Source organism: Otolemur garnettii, unplaced genomic scaffold (assembly GCF_000181295.1).
Source record: "Otolemur garnettii isolate 467f Iridium unplaced genomic scaffold, OtoGar3 scaffold00090, whole genome shotgun sequence".
Lineage (NCBI taxonomy): Eukaryota > Metazoa > Chordata > Mammalia > Primates > Galagidae > Otolemur > Otolemur garnettii.
The window spans coordinates 471,097-479,695 of NW_003852485.1; the positions used below are offsets into that span (position 1 = coordinate 471,097).

The 8,599-nt window shown below is 38.5% G+C and overlaps 1 protein-coding gene across 1 annotated transcript in view; it reads left to right on the forward strand.

Moving 5' to 3' along the window:
* Positions 1 to 4,105: 4,105 nt before the first annotated feature.
* PSMD14 (proteasome 26S subunit, non-ATPase 14) overlaps positions 4,106 to 8,599 on the forward strand; it is a 94,711-nt gene continuing 90,217 nt past the window's right edge. Inside the window, exon 1 of the mRNA XM_023516335.1 lies at positions 4,106 to 4,294. The gene's annotated coding sequence lies outside the window, so the exon portion shown is untranslated. The remainder of the gene's footprint in view (positions 4,295 to 8,599) is intronic.

Consider the following 8,599-nt stretch of genomic DNA (forward strand, 5'->3'; position numbering starts at 1 on the left):
TCCATCTGTCTCCACTAAGACAGCAACTGATCTGCTTTCTATTGCTATGTACTTGATTTAAGGTTTTGTTAAAATGAAATTGTACAATACATACTCTTGTGCATCTCACTTCTTTTCCTCAGCATGATGTTTTTGAAATTCATTTATGTTGCTGCATATATGATCAGTAGTTTACTTTTTTTTTTTTGCAGTTTTGGTGGGGGCTGGGTTTAAACCTGCCACCTCTGGCATATGGGGCCGGTGCCTTACTCCTTTGAGCTACAGGTGCCACCCAGTAGTTTACTTTTTATTGCTAAGTAGTATTGCATGATATATACACTTTATCCAGTCACCACTTTAGCAACCAGTATTTGCATTTTTTGTAGCTTAGAACTATTATTAATAAAGCTGATATGAACTATTATGTTTTAGTCTTGGTGTAGACATATGTTTTTTATTTATTTTTGGTAAATATTTAAAGTAAAGTTTCCGGGTCAAATGGTAATTGTATTTTTAAAATTTATTTAAGAAATGCCCGAACAATTTCCAAAGCGGTTGTGCCATTTTAGTTTGATTTATGTCTTTGAATCTAAAGTGTATTTCCTGTGGACAGCATAAGATTGGATCTTTTTTGTTGCTGCTGTTCATTTTGCCAATCTCTGCCTTTTAATTAAAGTGTTTATTTCATTTATATTTAATGTAGTTACTAATAAGGTAGGATTTGACATGTGCCATTTTGCTGTTTGTTTCCTTTATGTCTTATGCCTTTTTTGTTCTATTTCTTCATTACTGCTGCCTTTTGTTATGTTAAATACATATTTTTTAGTTTACCATTTTAATTCTGTCCTTTTTTTTTTTTGAGACAAAGTCTCACTCTGCTACCCCGGCTATAGTGCCAAGGTGTTTGCCTAGCTCACAGCAACCTCAAACTCCTAGGATCAAGTGATCCTCCTTGCCTTAGCCTCCTGAATAGCTGAACTATAGGCTTCTGCCACTACACCCAGCTAAGTTTTCTATTTTTAGTAGACATGGATCTCACTCTTGTTCAGACTGGTCTTGAATTCCTGAGTTTCAATGATTCTTTTGCCTCAGCCTCCCAGATGCTAGGATTATAGGTGTGAGCCCTTGTGTCTGGGGCCCTTGTCCTTTCTTTAATTAAATATTTTTGAAGTGTTTTCTTAATGGTTTCTGTGGGCTTATATAACAATTAACAAGTTAAAATAATCTAGTTTAGATTAACTTTAGTACAATAGTATATAAAAACTTGCTATAATATAGCTTCATTTTGTCCCCTTCTTCATTCCTTTCTTGCTCCACACTTTATTATTGTACTAATTATATCTTTAAATAAAATATGCTTATCAACACAGATTCATAATTGTTATTTTATGCAATTGTCTTTTAAATCAAATAAGAGAAAAAATGAGTTACAAATAAAATATACTTACACTTTTATATTTATGTAGTTCCCTTTAAAGTAATTCATTATTCCTTCATGTAGATTTCAATTATTGTCTAGTGCCCTTCAATTTTAGCCTGAAGGGCTCCCTTTAGTATTTCTTTCTTTCATTTTTTTTGAGACAGAGTCTTACTTTGTCACCCTCAGAAGAGTGCCATAGCTTCACAGCTCACAGCAACCTCAAACTCTTGGGCCTAAGTGATTCTCTTGCCTAAACCCCATGTAGCTGGGACTATAGACGGCCACTACAATGCCCCGCTATTTTCTTATTGCAGTTGTCATTGTTGTTTAGCAGGCCTGGGCTGGGCTTGAACCCACCAGCCTTGGTGCATGTGGCTGGTGCCATAACTACTGTGCTACAGGCACCAAGCCAACCTTTAGCATTTCTTATAAGGAAGAATTTCTAGCGAGATGCTTTTATATATTTTTTAAATACATACATTTTAGGAAATGTTTTAATATTATACCTCCTTCACTTTTTTTTATTTTTTGAGATCTTGCTCTGTTGCCTAGGCTAGAATGCAGTGGAATGATTAAAACTCATGGCAGCTGTGAATTCTTATGCTCAAGCAATCCTCCTACCTCAGCCTCTGAGTAGCTGGCACTACAGGTGTGCACCACCAGGCCCAGCTTACTTTTTACATTTTTTTTGTAGAGATGAGGTCTTGCTACATTGACCAGGCTGTTTTCAAACCCTGGCCTCAAGTGATTCTCCCCCTCAGCCTCCCAAAGTACTGGGATTGTAGGTGTGAGCCAGCATGCCTAGCCTCTTTCTCATTTTTGAAAGACAGTTTTGCTGAATATAGAGTTTTTACATTTATGCTTATATTCTTAAAACTAGACTTTTAAAGTAATATAATGTGGCTATTTTGGAAATCAGGTTCTACCCGTTTCTCTTTTGTAGTAGTTGTTGGCTTAGTAACTTTTCTGAACTCATTCTTTAAAGTCTGTATTCTGTAATTTTGAATGTGACCACTCAAGTTTTTGCTCAGTTAACTTAGTAGTCAGTTCATAATTGGATGGCAGTTTCCTTACACACCTTCAACTAATAAGTCTTGCAGTCATTCCCAAGGGGGCTTAGTATGTGTTGGAGCATGCCTTGAACAATCAGCCAGAAGAGTTCGTAATTCTGCCTTAGCCTTCACTTCTTGCTTATACACACATTCAAGGTCAACCTCACGGGCAAGCTCAGAGGCCTCTGGGGCCTTTGTTGAATATTCACATAGGCATGTGTACCCTAGGCATGTGTACACTCTAAGCATGCATGCTGCCTTCTAGGTTCTCAGGAATATGTCAGACCTTTTTAAAAGCTCCTGTGAATATCTCATTCTCCAATTAAATACTTTATAGTGTGAGCTACAGCAAAGAGTGCTCCAAAGTTGAAAGGTTTTTCACCTGTATACTAATGTTATGAAGTGCTGCCAGTGGAATTTTAAGAAGTGGCATGACTCTATTTGTATAATACAGTTTTTGTCAGTGAGGTGAAGAATGAAGAGGACAGACTGATGGCAGGAAGATCAAAAAGATTATCGCAACATTCTAAGAAAGAAGTGAAGAAGGTCTGAATTAAGGTTGAATTGGGGAGTATGGAGAAAGGGGACTGGTGGTGGACTGGAACAGCTATTATGGAGAACATAGACTTTATGGTTTCCAGAGTGAATGGGAGGCCAGTAGGGGAGAGATGAATAAGAGGCAAGTGTCTATTTTCTGGTTTCTAATTAGGGAAATTAGTTGGGAGGATGGGTTTTTCACTGTAAAAAGTGAATACAGGAAGCATAACGATGTGGATCCAGAAGTAATTATTACCTGTAAGATATCTGTGTTTTTTAGAATAGAGATGTGAATATGAGAGGAAAAATTCAATGTATTTGTGCCACTCAAAGCACAGCTTTGGATCCAGATGCTGTAATTGCTCCTCTGCATCCAGTACGTTCATCACCATTCTTGGTTTAAAAATGCTTTAAAGATGCTTGTTATTTGGAACATATTCAATAAAGTGACAGGAACCTGGTAAACATGTTGCCCTGAACAGAGACTGTATCTAGATTTAGAGTGCGAATGTAAACCTGCCAGTAGTCATTTCTCCGGTGTTTTTACTTTTTGTAAACCTAATTCATAGCAGATAATGGGAAAACGTGAGCAAACAATTCCTTAAACTCTGTAAACCAAACTGAGCTTGTGTTTTGGGAGACGTTAGTTTTCCTTTAAATCCAATCCTTGTAAAACGGTAAAGACAAGCGGTGGGTAAACTGCACGACGGAAAAGAGCGTCTCACCGTTCCTCTAATCCCAGCGCTCACTGTTTTCTGCTTCTCAGCTGACCAAGTCAAGTCGAGTTCAAGCGGACCTTTCAGTTTTTGAGGAAGGTCACAATGGCGGTGAACTCCAACACCAAAGGCGTCCGAACTACGCAATACTAATAGTTCCATTTCTAGCCAGTCAGCTCCCGGGCTGGATGTGCCGCCGTCCCAAATCTTGGCAGCAGCAGCGGAGCGCGGAGCTGGCAGAAAAGGCAGGACCTGCGAGCGGCTGGAGCGGCCCCGCCGCCAACTTCCGCCTCGCCCTCCCCGCCGCGCCGTCGGTCCCGCGCTGTCCTCGGGAACACCCGCCGGACTCCCAGGTCATCTCCAATTGGCCGTCGGGGGAACGGAAGCCGAAGTAGAGCAGTGAACCCGGAAGTGCTTCGCCGCGGAGGCCGGGGCAACTCTTTTGAATGGAATCGGGCTGATTCATCACCGGTTCGCGGAGTCAGTGCGGGTCGAGTCTGAGCAGCTGCTGCTGCTGCCTCCGCGTTCGGGTCACCGCAGTGGCAAGACAAGGGTCCAGAACGCACCATCCTGCCTCTGCCTGCCTTCAGGTAAGGCCCCCCAAAGCAGGCCTGGGAGGGCCGGGGAGGCAGTCGTGGTAGGCCGCTGCCCGCGCCGGGCTTTCCTGAGTCACGCTGCCCAGCCGAGTTGCCACTGGAAGCTGGTGCCTTCAGGGAGGAGCACAGGCCCCTTCCTGCTCTTCCCTGGCTCCCCGGATCTCTGGCAGGGTCAGGCCCGGATGTGGTCTTCTTTCTCCTTCCCCTTCTGCTTCGTTGAATTAACAACATCTTGGCAACCTCACTTTCTATACAGGGAAGATTCCTGTTTATGGCCTATTTGACTCTGCTGTATTGATAGTTGTTTTTGTGTTGAAAAACTTCCAAGCGAGCAGGTAAACGAGAGGGAATAAAATTAGCTTTCCAATGGAATGCACGGTTGCTTTATCATTTCCCCTCCTTACAGGCCTTGACCTTTTACTCTTAGTGTTAGGTTTCCAACTGCCTTAAAAAAAATAAGAGTCCTCACGGATGCACTGTTGTTAATCTTGAATGTTTTCAGAAACAGCGTGGTTATTCCTACTATGCCTGTTAACTTACTTTTAACATTGTCCTCTTTGAGTAGTAGTGAATTGATTGCATTTCCTGTTTTCAGTAAAGTAGGAATCTGCTGTGTTACCACCTGGAACTTAATTTTTCTGGGGATATGTCTATGTGTTTATCAAAAAAAAAAGTAAACTTTATGAAAGTCAAATAAATATAAATTTAATGATTGAAAAAGTTTTGAAATTAAAATGGTAACCAAAAGTTCTGTGAGAAAAGCAGAGGAGAGAGAGGCTTTCAAAATTAGAGTAGACATAGAATTTTTGTGTGAAAATAGTTCTTTTCACTGCTCACAAAAGTGTGTTATCAGTGATGCTGACTTAATGTTTGAGTAAAACAAGACAGGCAGCGGTAATGTTGAAATAACAAAAAATTGAATACAGTTTTTGTGGTAGTGATTTAACATAATGGCTGTCTTCTTTTCACAAAAGGCTAACAACTGACTCATTTAAAGTTTGAACTGTGTATGTTTTAAGCAAATTGTATGAGCCATTGTGCATGTATAGAGATTAAGATGTATGGTGGTTCTGAAGTAACTATAGAGCTAAGGTCTGTTTAGTCAAGTTGTATTTTGTGAAGAGCCTGAATATCATCTTCAATTTGTCTCAGAATAAAATTGAGTCTTCCCAAGAAAAGAAATTTTTTTTTTTATTAAATCATAACTGTGTGCATTAATGCAATCACCGGGTACAGTGTGGTGTTTTCATATACATTTTGAAATACTCTCATCAAACTGGTTAAGAGAAAAGAAACTTTTTGAAGTCATGATCTTTTACTGTTGCCTCACCTGTTGGGTTTTGGAAAATCTCTCCCCTACTCCACAAGGTGCTTGGTAAATAATATATTGCCACTCTCATTAAAAGCTGAATTTTAATCTCTCTGACATGGGTTCATCCTATCTTTAAACTTGTCATATAAACCTTGTGCTTAGTATCTAGGTTGACAACCATGTTTTAATTGTCCACTTGCAAAAGTTGGCCTGAATACTCGTGATTTCTTGCTCATGAACTTGTCATGTACTGTTGTTGCACTGATTTTTACATTTCATATTCTTTGTGATACTTTGCTAACCCCATCTGGAAAATGAGAGAATTGGATTAAATAATTTCTTCCGGTTCTAAGAGAGTAATAGTATCAACAACCTTTATTGAGTACCTAAGATGTTCCAGGAGCTGTATTGGATTGCTACTATCTTTCGATTTATTCTTAGAACAGACTTGCTAGATAGATATTATCCTCATTTTATACATGAAGTTGAGAGTCTAGAATAGTGTTTTTCAATCTTTTTTTTTTTTTTTTATCTCACAGCACACTTAAACCTGTAGTTAAAGTTTCACGGCACCCTTAAATTATGTTGATTAAAAAAACAAGTAAAAATAGAAAGATACTTACTGTGCTTTGAACTTCTTTTGAAAATGATTAATGATCTTTAAAATTTTTGTGGCACACCTAAGACCCTCTCATGGCACACCACTTGAAAATCAATGGTCTAGAAGAAGGTGACTTGTTCTAGATCATATAGTGATTGGTGGTGAATCCAGGATTCAAATCTAGTTCACCTGGTTGGAGAGGCTTTTCTACTCTACATTGCTGTGCTTTCTCTTTATATATTTTTTATGGGTTTATGTCAAGCCCTCCTGCCCAGCCCCTGTAGATGATAAATTTTTACAGTACAAGCCAGTAAGTTTGAATATAGTATAGTGGGTCCTCTGTATTCATGGATTATGAATTCAACCCACTGTAGATTGAAGATATTTGGGGAAAAACTGCATCTGTACTGAATGTGTACACATTTTTTTCCTTGTCATTATTCTCTAATATAGAGGATTAAACATCATACTTACTATAACAGCCACCAATATCATAACTCATCTGAGGAATTACTGAGAACAAGACATTCTCCTGGCAAGTCTGGAAATCTCTTGTGACTTGGAAGGCAAGCCACTAGCGTATACTGGCAATCTGTGTCTCCCGTGATCATTTATGTGATCACGACGCTCTAAATTTAATATAGTGTGATAACCATTTGTGTCGCATTTGTATTGTATTAGGTATTATAAGTAATGTAGAGATGATTTAAAGTATAGAAGAGGATTAGCATAGGTTATATGCAAATGTCATATCATTTTATGTCAAGGACTCGGACCTCCACATATTTTGGAATCCAAGGGCGATCCTAGAACCAGTCCTCCACAGATACTGAAAGACTGCTGTACTCAATAAATATTTTTACTTGGGTGCTGACATTAGGAGACTCTACAATAGAAAATTATGATAATTCCATCCTCACTCTTCTAACATAGGGAAAATCTTGCTTTCAAAATCTTATTTATATAATTAAGTTTAATGTGACTGCTCATAGAGCTTCCACAGAAAAAAGTTCTTAAGAAAGTAAGAGAAAGAAGTTCCTAATTACTTTCTGCAAATCAGAGAATACAGATATTACATTTCACAAATATGGAGTAGTTTAAAAAGGATTTAGCAACAGTCTGAGAAGTAATAGTATTTAATTGCAGAATGGATTGGGGAGTAAAAAATGAATACCGAACTAAGAAACAGAATGATAAGCCCGAACAGCTAACACTGTAATGATTTTGTTTGAATTTTATGAATTATTGGGTATCCCTGAAGAAAAGTTTGAAAAATTGAAAAAAAATTCGTGTGTTCCAAATACAGATTAATATAATTTTGAAGGACTTGCTGTTTAGAGTTATCCATTGAAAATTTATTTTTTTAAAATTCGGCATGAACATGCTCTAACAATACCAGGTTCTAATCAGATACTAACTTGAGGGATAAAGGAAAAGTGGAATTTTTACCATTTAGGGTTCCAAACATTACTGTGAGTATGACATTATATTAGGTATAAACACTTTATTCATAGTCTGATAATGTTTAAGTAAAATTAATTATATTAAGAATGAGCTTTTGAGTCTTCTGCTTTTTGATAGGTGTAAAAACTTGGTTTAGTTTCAAAGACCTTTTTGTATTGCTTCTGTTCCTAAGAACTGAAAGTGTTTTCTTTTATGTGAAATGTGTGTAAAACACATTCCCTTTGTGAGCCTTTCTGCTAAATTCTGTGAAATGCCAGTCCTTGTCTCCAGTGTGATTTATTATTTATTTATTTTTAGAGACAGGGTCCTGCTCTGTCACCCAGAATGTATAGCTCACTGCATCCCCCGACTCCTGGGCTCCAGCAGTCCTCCTGCCTCAGGCTCCCAAGTAGCTAAGACTACAGGTGTATGCCATCACACCTGGCTAATTAAATTTTTTTTTTTGGCCCGGAGCCGAGTTTGAACCCTCCATCTCTGGTATGTGAGGCTGGTGCCCTACTCCTTTGAGCCACAGGCACCGCCCAATTAAAAAGAATTTTGTGGATATGGGAGTCTTGCTATGTTGCCCAAGGTGGTCTTGTACTTTGGCGTCTAGCAGTTTTTCAACCGTGGCTCCCAAAGTGCTGAAATTTTTGCCTGGCCAATGTGATTAATTTATAATTTATTGCTATGAAGTATGTGAGATATTTTGAAACCCACTAATGGCAAACTATGTGAGGAAAGAAGGACCTATGTTGATAGCTATGTTCATAAGATGGTGGTGCTTATGGTGGTGCTTATAGCTGGTGTTTTTTGTTTACTTATTATATACAGGCATTATGTTAAATGTTTTTTTACTTCCATTGTCTTCTTTAATAATCTGAACAGCTCTACGAAGTAAATGCTCTCATTATCCCCATTTTGCAGATGAGGAAACTGAGGC